The 11,687-nt window shown below is 38.1% G+C and overlaps 2 pseudogenes; one reads left to right on the top strand and one right to left on the bottom strand.

Annotated features, from left to right (window-relative positions):
• Window positions 1–1,581: 1,581 nt before the first annotated feature.
• Window positions 1,582–1,760, bottom strand: LOC116463359 (small integral membrane protein 30-like; annotated as a pseudogene).
• A 272-nt stretch (window positions 1,761–2,032) lies between these two features.
• On the top strand, window positions 2,033–3,067 carry LOC131382505 (histone-lysine N-methyltransferase SETMAR-like; annotated as a pseudogene).
• Window positions 3,068–11,687: the final 8,620 nt, after the last annotated feature.

The following is an 11,687-nucleotide window of genomic DNA, read 5'->3' as shown; positions in this document are numbered from 1 at the left end:
TTTTTTTTTTTTTTTTTTTTGAGACAGAGTCTCGCCCTGTTGCCCAGACTGGAATGCAGTTGTGTGATCCCAGCTCACTGCAACCTCCACCTCCTGGGTTCAAGCGATTCTCAGCTTCCTGAGTAGCTGGGACTACAGGCATGTGCCACTACACCCAGCTAATTATTGTATTTTTACTAAAGATGGGGTTCTGCCATGTTGTCCAGGCTGGTCTTGAACTCCTGGCCTCAAGTGATCCTCCCACTTTGGCCTCCCAAAATGCTGGGATTACAGGCATGAGCCATCGTGCCTGGCCCTGGTATACACTTTTGATTGAGCAAACGCATTTTTCTCCATCATGAAAGAGAAAATACCAGACGATGTTTCCTTTTACTCCGTTACAGGTCTTCTCAGAGTCCTCTCTCCTTTTGGAACATAAATTGTTCCCAGTGAAATGGAACATTGCACATAACAGCTAATTGGTCTATTACATTGAAAGCAACATGTTGATAGACTAGGAAAAAAAGAGGAACAGTTACCTTGAAGATATATATATATATAAAAAATATATCCATATAATATATGGTTGGTGCAAAAGTAATTGCAGTTTTTGCATTGTTGAAATTTGCCGTTTGATATTGGAATACATTCTTTTTTTAACAACATAATGGGTTTATATTTAATATAGTACTTATCAGGAGGGTGTTACTCAGTTAATGTAAAGTTTTTTTCTTAACATTAAATCTCTTTTCTATGTCAACGTCTATAGTTTTTTTTAACATTAATTTTTTTCTGCATTTAAGTATTAGATACACTGAATACATTTTTCTAAATGTTTCTTCTCCAGAGAAAAAAGTTTCCCTTTTTGGCTGACTCTCTGATATCTAAATACAATATAACTTGGGAGACAACAAAACAAAAATCTAATAAAAAGATGGAGAAAACTCCCCATTGCTTCGGGAGGCAGTGATTATAACCAAACAGTGGTGATTTCCTAAGATTCTGGGCAAGAACTTCCTTCTTCCTATTTCACATTCTTTGAGAATTCTAAAACTATGAAATATTACTTATGTAAATTTCAGCCACCTTACTTCTTTGACCTTTCTTTTTTTTTTTTTTTTTTTTTTTGACGGGGTCTTGCTCTGTCGCCCAGGCTGGAGTGCAGTGGCACAATCTCGGCTCACTGCAAGCTCCGCCTCCCGGGTTCACGCCATTCTCCTGCCTCAGCCTCTCCGAGTAGCTGGGACTACAGGCGCCCGCCACTACGCCCGGCTAATTTTTTTGTATTTTTAGTAGAGACGGGGTTTCACCGTGGTCTCGATCTCCTGACCTCGTGATCCGCCCGCCTCGGCCTCCCAAAGTGCTGGGATTACAAGCGTGAGCCACCGCGCCCGGCCACTTCTTTGACCTTTCTAACTAGCAAATACAAATTATAGGCTGCATTTTTCTGTGCATTATTTGTTGTAAAGAAAACTTTTTTTTTCAATTTATATATGTATGTCTGTTCCCATTTCATGGAAACAACGAAAAATGTAAAACTCCCTTATTTACTGATTCTTGGAAACTTTCAGGGTGAGGTTTGATTCAGTAGGCCTTTCAAAGTCACATCTGTCCATTTCTCTTTCGTGCATATACCCCCAACCAGCACAAATGCCTGTAATGCTGAGAACCACACCTAACAAGAGGGCTATTGCATCACCAGCTTCTACTGCTTCGACAACAGGCAGCACCAAAAACAGTGACATGAGGACTAAGGACAACTGTGTTGAAACTGAGGTCATGATGTTGGAATCTTGAGGGCTGAAGCTTCCAAAGAAATGGTATATATAGAATTCTATCTGACTTGAAATTTTCCCTTCCTGGAGCTCCAGATGCTGGGCTTAAGAGGTTCCATGTGACACTACCTTCCAGGAAGCAGCCATTACAGGACTGGAATACATTCTTAAATGCGGTTATGTCACACATCATCTTAATGAGCATTTCTCTCTTTATTATTTATTTATTTTTGCTAATGACTTATTACTTGCTGTTTATTTTTTCTTTATTTTAGACTATGGAAATGATGTTAGACAGAAAGCAAATTCGAGCAATATTCTTATTCGAGTTCAAAATGGATTGTAAAGCAGTGGAGACAACTCGCAACATCAATACTGCATTTGGCTCAGGAACTGCTAATGAACGTAACATGCAGTGCGGGTTCAAGAAGTTTTGCAAAAGAGAGGAGAGCCTTGAAGATGAGGAGCGTAGCGGCCAGTCGTCGGAAGCTGACAACCACCAATTGAGAGCAATCATGGAAGCCGGTCCTCTTACAACTACACCAGAAGCCGCTGAAGAACTCAACGTCCACCATCCTACGGTCGGTCGGCATTTGACGCAAACTGGAAAGGTGAAAAAGCTCGACAAGTGGGTGCCTCATGAGCTGAGCGAAAATCAAAAACATCGTCGTTTTGAAATGTCGTCTTCTCTTATTCTACACAACAACAATGAACCATTTCTCCATAGGATTGTGATGTGCGACAAAAAGTGGATTTTACATGACAACCAGCGATGACCAGCTCAGTGGTTGGACTGAGAAACTCAAAAACACTTCCCAAAGCCAAATTTGCACCAAAAAAAGGTCCTGGTCACTGTCTGGTGGCCTGCTGACGGTCCGACCACCACAGCTTTCTGAATCCCGGCAAAACCATTACATCTGAGAAGCATGCTCAGCAAATCGATGAGATGCACCAAAAACTGCAATGCCTGCAGCCGGCACTGGTCAGCAGAAGGGACCCAATTCTTCTCCAGGATAATGCCGACCACGGGTCCCACAACCAATGCTTCAAAAGTTGAACAAATTGGACTACAAAGTTTTGCCTCATCTACCATATTCACATTCACCTGACCTCTCACCAACCAACTACTGCTTCTTCAACCATCTTGACAACTTTTTCCAGAGAAAACGCTTCCACAACCAGCAGGATGCAGAAAATGCTTTCCAAGAGTTCGTTGAATCCCGACACACAGATTTTTACATTACAGGAATATAAACAAACTGATTTCTCATTGGTAAAAATGTGTTGATTGTAATGGTTCCTATTTTGATTAATAAAGATGTGCTTGAGCCTAGTTATAATTTTAAAATCACGGTCCAAAACCGTAATTACTATTGCACCAACCAGAATATATAGAATATATAACATAATATATAATATATTCCAAATATACTATATAAAATATTATATATTATATTTATTTATACATTATATTACATATATTTCATATATAGTATATATTATACTCCATATATAATATAGATCATATATATTCCACATATTATATATAATATTCCATATATAATATATAATATATATTTTATGCATCAAATATATTTCATATATAGTATTTTTAGGCAGGGTCTCGCTCTGTTGCCCAGGTTAGAATGCAGTGGCACAATCACTGCAGCCTCAACCTCCCAGGCACAAGCGATCCTCTCACCTCAGCTTCCTGAGTAGCTGGGACTACAGGCACGCACCATCACACTTGGCTAATTTAAAATATTTTTGTACAGACAGGATCTCACTATGTTGCCCAGACTGGTCTCAAACTCCTGGACCCAAGCAATCCTCTTGTCCCAGCCTCCCAAAGTGCTGAGATTATAGGCTTGAGCCATCACACCCAACAGAGGATATTTTTTCTGGCCGTTCTGCACCACAGCCTCCTTGGATGGGTAGGAGTGTGTTCATTTATCATCTAGCACACAGGCTGCTGAAACGAGAGGAATAATGTTCAAACGTGATCAAAAGGAGTATGCATGTCACACAGTGAAGCTGGGCTTGCAGCTATGTTTTAACAGAATGTGACTGAACATGGTCTTAATTTGTAAAAGAAGGGAGGTTTTGAGTTATTTAAAAGATGCATACGGGAAAAATTTTCAACTTTGTACACGCTGGGATTATGAACATTTGTCTGTGCACAGGTATAGGTGTGCATGAGCCCTTGAAAGTCAAAGCATAGGCCAGGAACAGTGGCTCACACCTGCAATCCCAGCACTTTGGGAGGCCAAGGCTGGTGGATAGCTTGAGTCCATGAGTCTGCTTAAATCAGGGAGTTTGAGACCAGCCTGGGCAAGATGGAGAAACTCCATCTCCATAAAATAAATAAATATTTTTTAAGTTAAAATTAAAAATTAAAAAAAAAGAAAGTCAAAGGGTGGACTGCAGTGAGCATTTTATTGTTTTTGTCTGGTCAGCAGCCCAGATGCCTTTGGCGAAAAGTTAGCCTCAACTCTAGCCATGTGATATGGAAGAAGGCGCCAATCAGATCACCTTGGACTTGTGGCCACAGGATTGGGCAAACAATCCAGGCTGATAACAGTTTTTTGTTTGTTTGTTTGTTGTTGTTGTTTGTTTTGTTTGTTTTTGAGACGCAGTCTCGCTCTGTCACCCAGGCTGGAGTACAGTGGCGCAATCTCGGCTCACTGCACCCTCTGTCTCCTCTGCCTCCTGCGTTCAAGCTATTCTCCTGCCTCAGCCTCTCAAGTAGCTGGGGTTACAGGCATGTGCCACCATGCCCAGCTAATTTTTGTATTTTTAGTAGAGATGGGGTTTCACCATGTTGGCCTGGCTGGTCTCAAACTCCTGACCTCAGGTGATCCACCTGCCTTGGCCTCCCATAAGTACTGGGATTACAGGCGTGAACCACCGTGCCCAGCCTGATAATAGGTTCTTATTGGTAGAAACATTTTAAATGACAAGACATAGAATACCTAACAAAAATGTCTTATGAATGAAAGAAACGTAGGTGGCATTTATAAAACACTCCTCACAACAAAAACAGAACACACACTTTTTTTTTTCAAATGCTTGTAGTACATATGCCAGGGTAGTTCACATTCTAGGAAATAAAGCAAACCTCAACAATTTTTAAAGAATTGCAATTAAATAGAGTATGTTATCTGAACACAAAGGAATTAAAAACTAAAAACCAATAACAAAAAGAAGTCTGGATTATCTTGAAATATTTGGAAATTAACACACTTCAAATAACCCATGAGTCAAAGTCGAAAGGGCAATTAAAGATATTATGCAGTGAATTAAAATGAACAAACAACTTATCAAAAGTATAGGATGCAATTAAAGCAGTGCTTAGAGGAAAAGTAATAGCATTATATATATACATATACATATATATGTATGCTATCAAATCAAATGACCTAAGCTACCACCTTAAGAAACTATAAAAAGAAGAGTAAACTAAACCCAAAGCAAGTAGAAATAAGCAAATAATAAAGAGAAAAGCAGAAACTCATGAAAGTGAAAACAAAAATAATAAAGAAAATCAAACATAAAACTGGTTCCTCAGAAAGAGGAACAAAATTTATAAGCCCCAAGCCTGACCAAGAAAAAGAAGAAAACAGATTACTAATGTCAAGAATGAAAAATATTACATTATAGATTTTAAACATTAAAAGGATAAAGGAATATTTAATACAATATTATGCCTATAAGTTTGATAAATTAGATGAAATGGGCAAATTCCTTGGAAAACGCAAACTCCCTAAACTCACTAAAGAAAAAATAAATAACTTACATATTCCTGTATATATCAAATAAATTGAATTTGTCATTTAAAATATTTCACCAGCCTGGCCAACATGGTGAAACCCCATCGCTACTAAAAATACAAAAATTAGCTGGGCGTGGTGGCGGGCGCCTGTAATCCCAACTACTCGGGAGGCTGAGGCAGGAGAATCGTTTGAACCTGAGAGGTAGATGTTGCAGTGAGTGGAGATCACACCACTGCGCTCCAGCCTCGGGGACAGGGCGAGACTCCGTCTAAAAAAAAAAAAAATTTGCAACAAAAACACTCCAGGCCTAGATGGCTTCAGTGGTGAATTCCACTAAACATTTAGGGAAGAAATAATACAATTTCCCACAGATTCTTCCAGATAATTGAAAAGAAGAAATGTTTCCCAACTCATTTTATGAGGCCATTACACCAATACCCAAACCAGAAATAAACACTACAAGAAAAAAAATCCTTTAGACCATTATCCCCATAAACATAGGTAAAAAAAATCCTCAACAAAATATTGGCAAACTGTGTTCAGCAACATATAAAAAGAATAATGCATCATGACAAAGTGGGGGAGTTATCCCAGAAATGCAAAATTGGTTCAACATTTAAGAATCAATGAATGTAATTCAATTGACCCAAGAAGAAAAACTACATAAACTTCTCAATAGAAGAAAAAAAAGATAATTGAACAAAATTCAGCATCAATTCATTATAAAAACTCTCCAAAACTAGGAACAGAAGGGAAATTTCACAATCAAACAAAGGGCAATTACACAAAACCTACAACTAATGTCATACTTCATGATTGAAGACTGAAAACTTTCTCCTAAAATCAAGAACAATGCAATGATGTTCACTCTCACCATTTATATTTAACATCATACTGAAGGCCCTAGCCAGTGGAATAAAGCAAGAACAAGAAAAAAAAAGTTAATATAGATTGGTAATAAAGAAATAAAACTCTTGATTCCAAGGTGACAGGATTGCCTATGTAGAAAATAAAAAAGATTCTATTTTAAAATCTCCCAGAACTAGTAAAGGCATTTAGCAAGGTCACAGTATGCAAGGTCGGTTCAGTTAATTGAATGTCTATAGACTAGCAATAAATGATTACAAAATGAAAAAATTTTAAGTACCATTTATAAGAACACTGAAAATAATGAAATATGTAGGCTAAAATCCAACAAAATATGTGCAAGATCAGCATACTGAGAAGTACCAAATACTGAGGAAAGAAATAAAATAGGATCTAAATAAATGGTGAGATGATCCATATTTTTGAATTGGCAGATTCAATATTATTAAGATATAAATTCCATCAAAATAACCTATAAGTTCAGTGGAATCCCAAACAAAATCCTAGAATTTTTGTAGAAGTAAACAACCTGATTTTAAAATTTGTATGTAAAGGCAAGGGAACTAGAAGTGCCAAAATAATAGAACAAAGTTGAAAGACTCAAAATACCTGATGATTTCGAGAGTTACTTCAAAGTCACAATAATCAATACAGTTTGTTATTGCTGAAAGGATGGATACATAGATCAATGTATACATAGATTAATGGAATAGAATAGAATCCAAAGAAAGATCCACACCTATATGGCCAACTGATTTTTGACAAAGAGATGAAGGCAATTCAATGGAGAAATGATCATCTTTTTGACAAATGATGCTGGAATAATCGGATATCCATATGAAAAAATAGGAAATTTGACCCAGATGTTACACCATACTCAAAAATCAACTCAAAATGAATACATTTTCTAGGAGAAAATGTATGTCACTATGGGTTAGACAAAGATTTCTAAGATAACATCAAAACACAATCCATTAAGGAAAAATATAAATAAATTGGACTTCATTAAAATTTTGAACCTCTGCTCTCTGAAAGTTACTGCTAAAGAAAATGAAAAAAGAAACCACAGACTTGGAGAAAATATTTGCAAAGTGTGTATATGGTAAAAGACTTATATCCAGAATATATAAAGATCTCTCAAATTCAGTATCACAAATTAACGGGGAAATGAAAATTAGAATCACAATGAGATACCACTTTACTCCTGCAAGAACAGCCATAATTAAAAAGAAAAAAATAGATGTGGTGTGGTGTGGATGTGGTGAAAAGGGAACACTTTTACACTGCTGGTGGGAATGCAAACTAGTACAACCACTATGGAAAACAGTATGGAGATTCCTTAAAGAGCTAAAAGTAGAACTACCATTTGACCCAGCAATCCCACTACTGGGTATCTACCCAGAGGAAAAGAAGTCATTATATGAAAAAGACATGGCCGGGCACAGTGACTCATGCCTGTAATCCGAGCACTTTGGGAGGCCAAGGCGAGTGCATTACTTGGGGTCAGGAGTTCAAGACCAGCCTGGCCAACATTGCAAAACCCAGTCTCTACTAAAAATACAAAAATTAGCCGGGCGTGGTGGCATGCACCTGTAATCCCCGCTATTCAGAAGGCTGAGGCAGGAGAATCGCTGGAACCCACGAGGCGGAGGTTGCAGTGAGCCAAGATCACACCATTGCACTCCAGCCTAGGTGACAGAACAGGAGGACTCTGTCTCGAAAAGAAAAAATTGAAAAAGACACTTGTACAGGCATGTTTATAGCAGCACAATTCATAATTGCAAAAATATGGAACCAGCCTAAATGCCCATCAACCAACAAAGTGGGTAAGTAAAATGTGATACACACACACACACACACACACACACACACACACCCACCATGGAATACTACTCAGCCGTAAAAAGGATTGAAATAATGGCATTCACAGCAACCTGGATGGAATTGGAGACCATTATTCTAAGTGAGGTAACTCAGGAATGGAAAACCAAATATCGTATGTTCTCACTTATAAGTGGGAGCTAAGCTATGAGAACACAAAGGCATAAGAATGATACAATGGATGTCAGAGACTGGGGGCGGGTGAGGGATAAAATACTATACATTGGGTACAGTGTATACTGCTAGGGTGATAGGTACACCAAAATCTCAGAAATCACCACTAAAGAACTTATCTATGTAACCAAAAACCACCCGTTCCCCAAAAACTATTGAAATAAAATTTAAAAAATGAGAACAAACAAGCAAAGACCTCAATACAAAAATGGGCAAAATGTTTGAATAAGCATTTGAATTAAAAAAAAAAACAGCAAATATGCACATAAAATGATGCTCCATGGCTCAGTTTTGTTACTCTGTGCAAAAAAAAAGAAAAGAAAAGAAAAAAAGATGCTCAATGGCATTAGTCATTAGGGAATTGCAAATTAAAGCCACAGTATGATACAGCTATTGCAAAGACAAAACTAAAAAGCAAAAAAAATCGAGAAAAAACCTGACAATATCGAAGATGACAAGGATGTAGGGAGCTGGAACTCTCATTTGCTGCACAATGATACATCCACTTGAAAAAACAATCTGGGGCCAGTGCAGTGGCTCAAGCCACTATAATCCTAGCACTCTGGGGCAGAGAGGCAAGAGGATCACTTGAGTCCAGGAGTTCAAGACCAGTCTGGACAACACAGTACAACCTAGTGAGACCCTGTCTCTATTTTTAAAAAATTAAAAATAAACAAACAAACATTTTGGCGGTTCCTGTAAAGTTAAACCTGTATTTTCCATATGACTCAAAAAATTGAACTCTAGATATTCAAGAGGAATGAAATTCAATTCAAGAGGAATGAAAGCTTATGTTCACATGTCAGTGTTTCTGTCTCAAAAAAAAAAAAAAGATGTTACATAACTCCTACTGGAACCACATGACACTACACAGGAAATAGTTTAGCCTTAAAAAACTAAATCTATTAGCCAGGTGTGGTGGTATGTACCTTTAGTTCCAGCTACTCATGGGAGGTTGAGGTGGGAAGATCACTGGAGCCCAGAAGATGGAGGTTACAGTGAGCTATGATAGTGCCACTGCACTCCAGCCTGGGCAACAGAGCGAGATCCCATCTTAAAAGAAACAAAAATTCTGAATCTGACCAAGTTTCTAGATCAACATAGTGATTTCATGGAAATACAAGGGACAAAAGAACATGTTAAAACACACCATGGGAGCTAATACAAACACACCTATGTATGCATGTTTGTATGCATGTATGCGTATATGTCTATACATTATTTTATAGACAGTCATGTGGTGCTTAACGATGGGGATGTATACTGAGAAACGTGTCATTATGCAATTTCATCATTGTGCAAACATCCTAGAGTGTACTTATGCAACCCTAGATGGTATAGCCTGCTACATACCTAGGCTGCAAACTTGTAGGGTATGTTACTGTAATGAACACTGTGGGCACAATGGTAAGTATCTGTGTATCTAAACATAGAAAAGATACAGTAAAAATACAGTATAAATGATTATAAAAAACAGTACACCTGTGTAGGGTACTTACCATGAATGGAGTTTGCAGGACTGGAGGTTGCTCTGGTTGAGTCAGTGAGAGGGTAATGGGTGAATGTGAAGGTCTAGGATGTCACTGTTCACTACTGTAGACTTTATCAACACTGTACACATAGGCTACACTACATTCATTTTATAACATTTCTTTCTTCATTAATAAATTAACCTTAGCATACTATAACTTTTTTGCTTTGTGAACTTTAAAATTTTTTTAACTTTTTTTTTTTTTTTTGAGACAAAGTCTTGCTTTGTCATCCAGGCTAAGGTGCAGGGGTGTGATCTCGGTTCACTGCAACCTCTGCCTCCCATGTTCAAGCGATTCTCCTGCCTCAGCCTCCTGAGTAGCTGGGATTACAGGTGCCTGCCACCACGCCTGGGTAATTTTTTGTATTTTTAGTAGAGACGGGGCTTCACCATGTTGGCCAGGCTGGTCTTGAACTCCTGACCTCAGGGGGTCCACCCTCCTCGACCTCACAAAGTGTTGAGATTTTACAGGCGTCAGCCACCGTGCTGGGACTTTTGTTTAACTTTTTGACTCTTTTGTAATAACACTTAGCTTAAAACACAAACATATCATACAGCCATACAACATATTTTCTTTCTTTATATCTTTATTTTATAAGCATTCTTCTCTTTTAAATTTTTTTTAACTTCTTAAATTTTTTTGTTAAAAACTAAGACACACTTAAAAATAAAGTAAAAACTAAGACTCAAACATACACATTAGTCTAGGCCTATGCAGGGTCAGAATCATGAAAGTCACTATCTCCCACCTCCCTGTCTTGTCTCACTGGCAGGTCTTTAGGGTCAATAACAGGTATGGAGCTGGCATCTCCTATGATAACAATACCTTCTTCTGGAATATCTTTAGAAGAATCTGCCTGGGGCTGTTTTGCAGTTAACTTTGCTTTTTTTAATCAGTAGAAGGAGTACACTCTAAAATAATGATAAAAAAAATAGTGTAGGCCATCATGTTGGCTCATGCCAGTAATCCCAGCACTTTGGGAGGCTGAGGTGCATGGATTATCTGAGGTCAGGAGTTCGAGACAAGCCTGGCCAACATGGTGAAACCTCATCTTTACTAAAAATACACACACACACACAATTAGCTGAGCATGGTGGCGGGCACCTGTAATCCCAGCTACTCGGGAGGCTGAGGCAGGAGAATTGCTCAAACCCAGAAGGTGGAGGTTGCAGTGAGCTGAGATGGTGCCACTGCACTCCAGCCCGAACAATAAGAGCAAAACTCCATCTCAAATAAATAAATAAATAAATAAAACTTTAAAAAAGCATAGTATAGTAAATACATAAACCAGCAACGTTGTTTTTTTATTATGATTAAGTATTATATATTGTATATGCTATAGTTTGATATGAGTGGTAGTGCAGTAGGTTTGTTTATGCCAGCATCACCACAAATACGTGAGGAATGCCTTGTGCTACAACTTTCTGACAGCCATGAGGTCACTAGGCAAGAGGAATTTTTCAGCTCCATTATAATCTTATGGACTGTCATCTATGCAGTCCACCCATGACCAAAATGTCATGTGGCACATGACTGTAGTGTGCATATATATTTATTTTCTAATTAAATGTGTGTGAGTTCAGATACTGAAAGAGCTCTGTATCAATGAGCAGGCCTAGTGGTCATAACTTAGTTCCTAAATGCTGTTGGCCCCCAAATAAATCAGGGTTCCTACAGCATATACAAGATTTGATAATGATAATAAA

Source organism: Hylobates moloch, unplaced genomic scaffold (genome assembly GCF_009828535.3).
Source record: "Hylobates moloch isolate HMO894 unplaced genomic scaffold, HMol_V3 SCAFFOLD_34, whole genome shotgun sequence".
Taxonomy (NCBI): Eukaryota; Metazoa; Chordata; class Mammalia; order Primates; family Hylobatidae; genus Hylobates; species Hylobates moloch.
The sequence above is the reverse complement of the archived record's forward strand: the minus strand, read 5'-3'. Positions and strand labels throughout refer to the sequence as shown.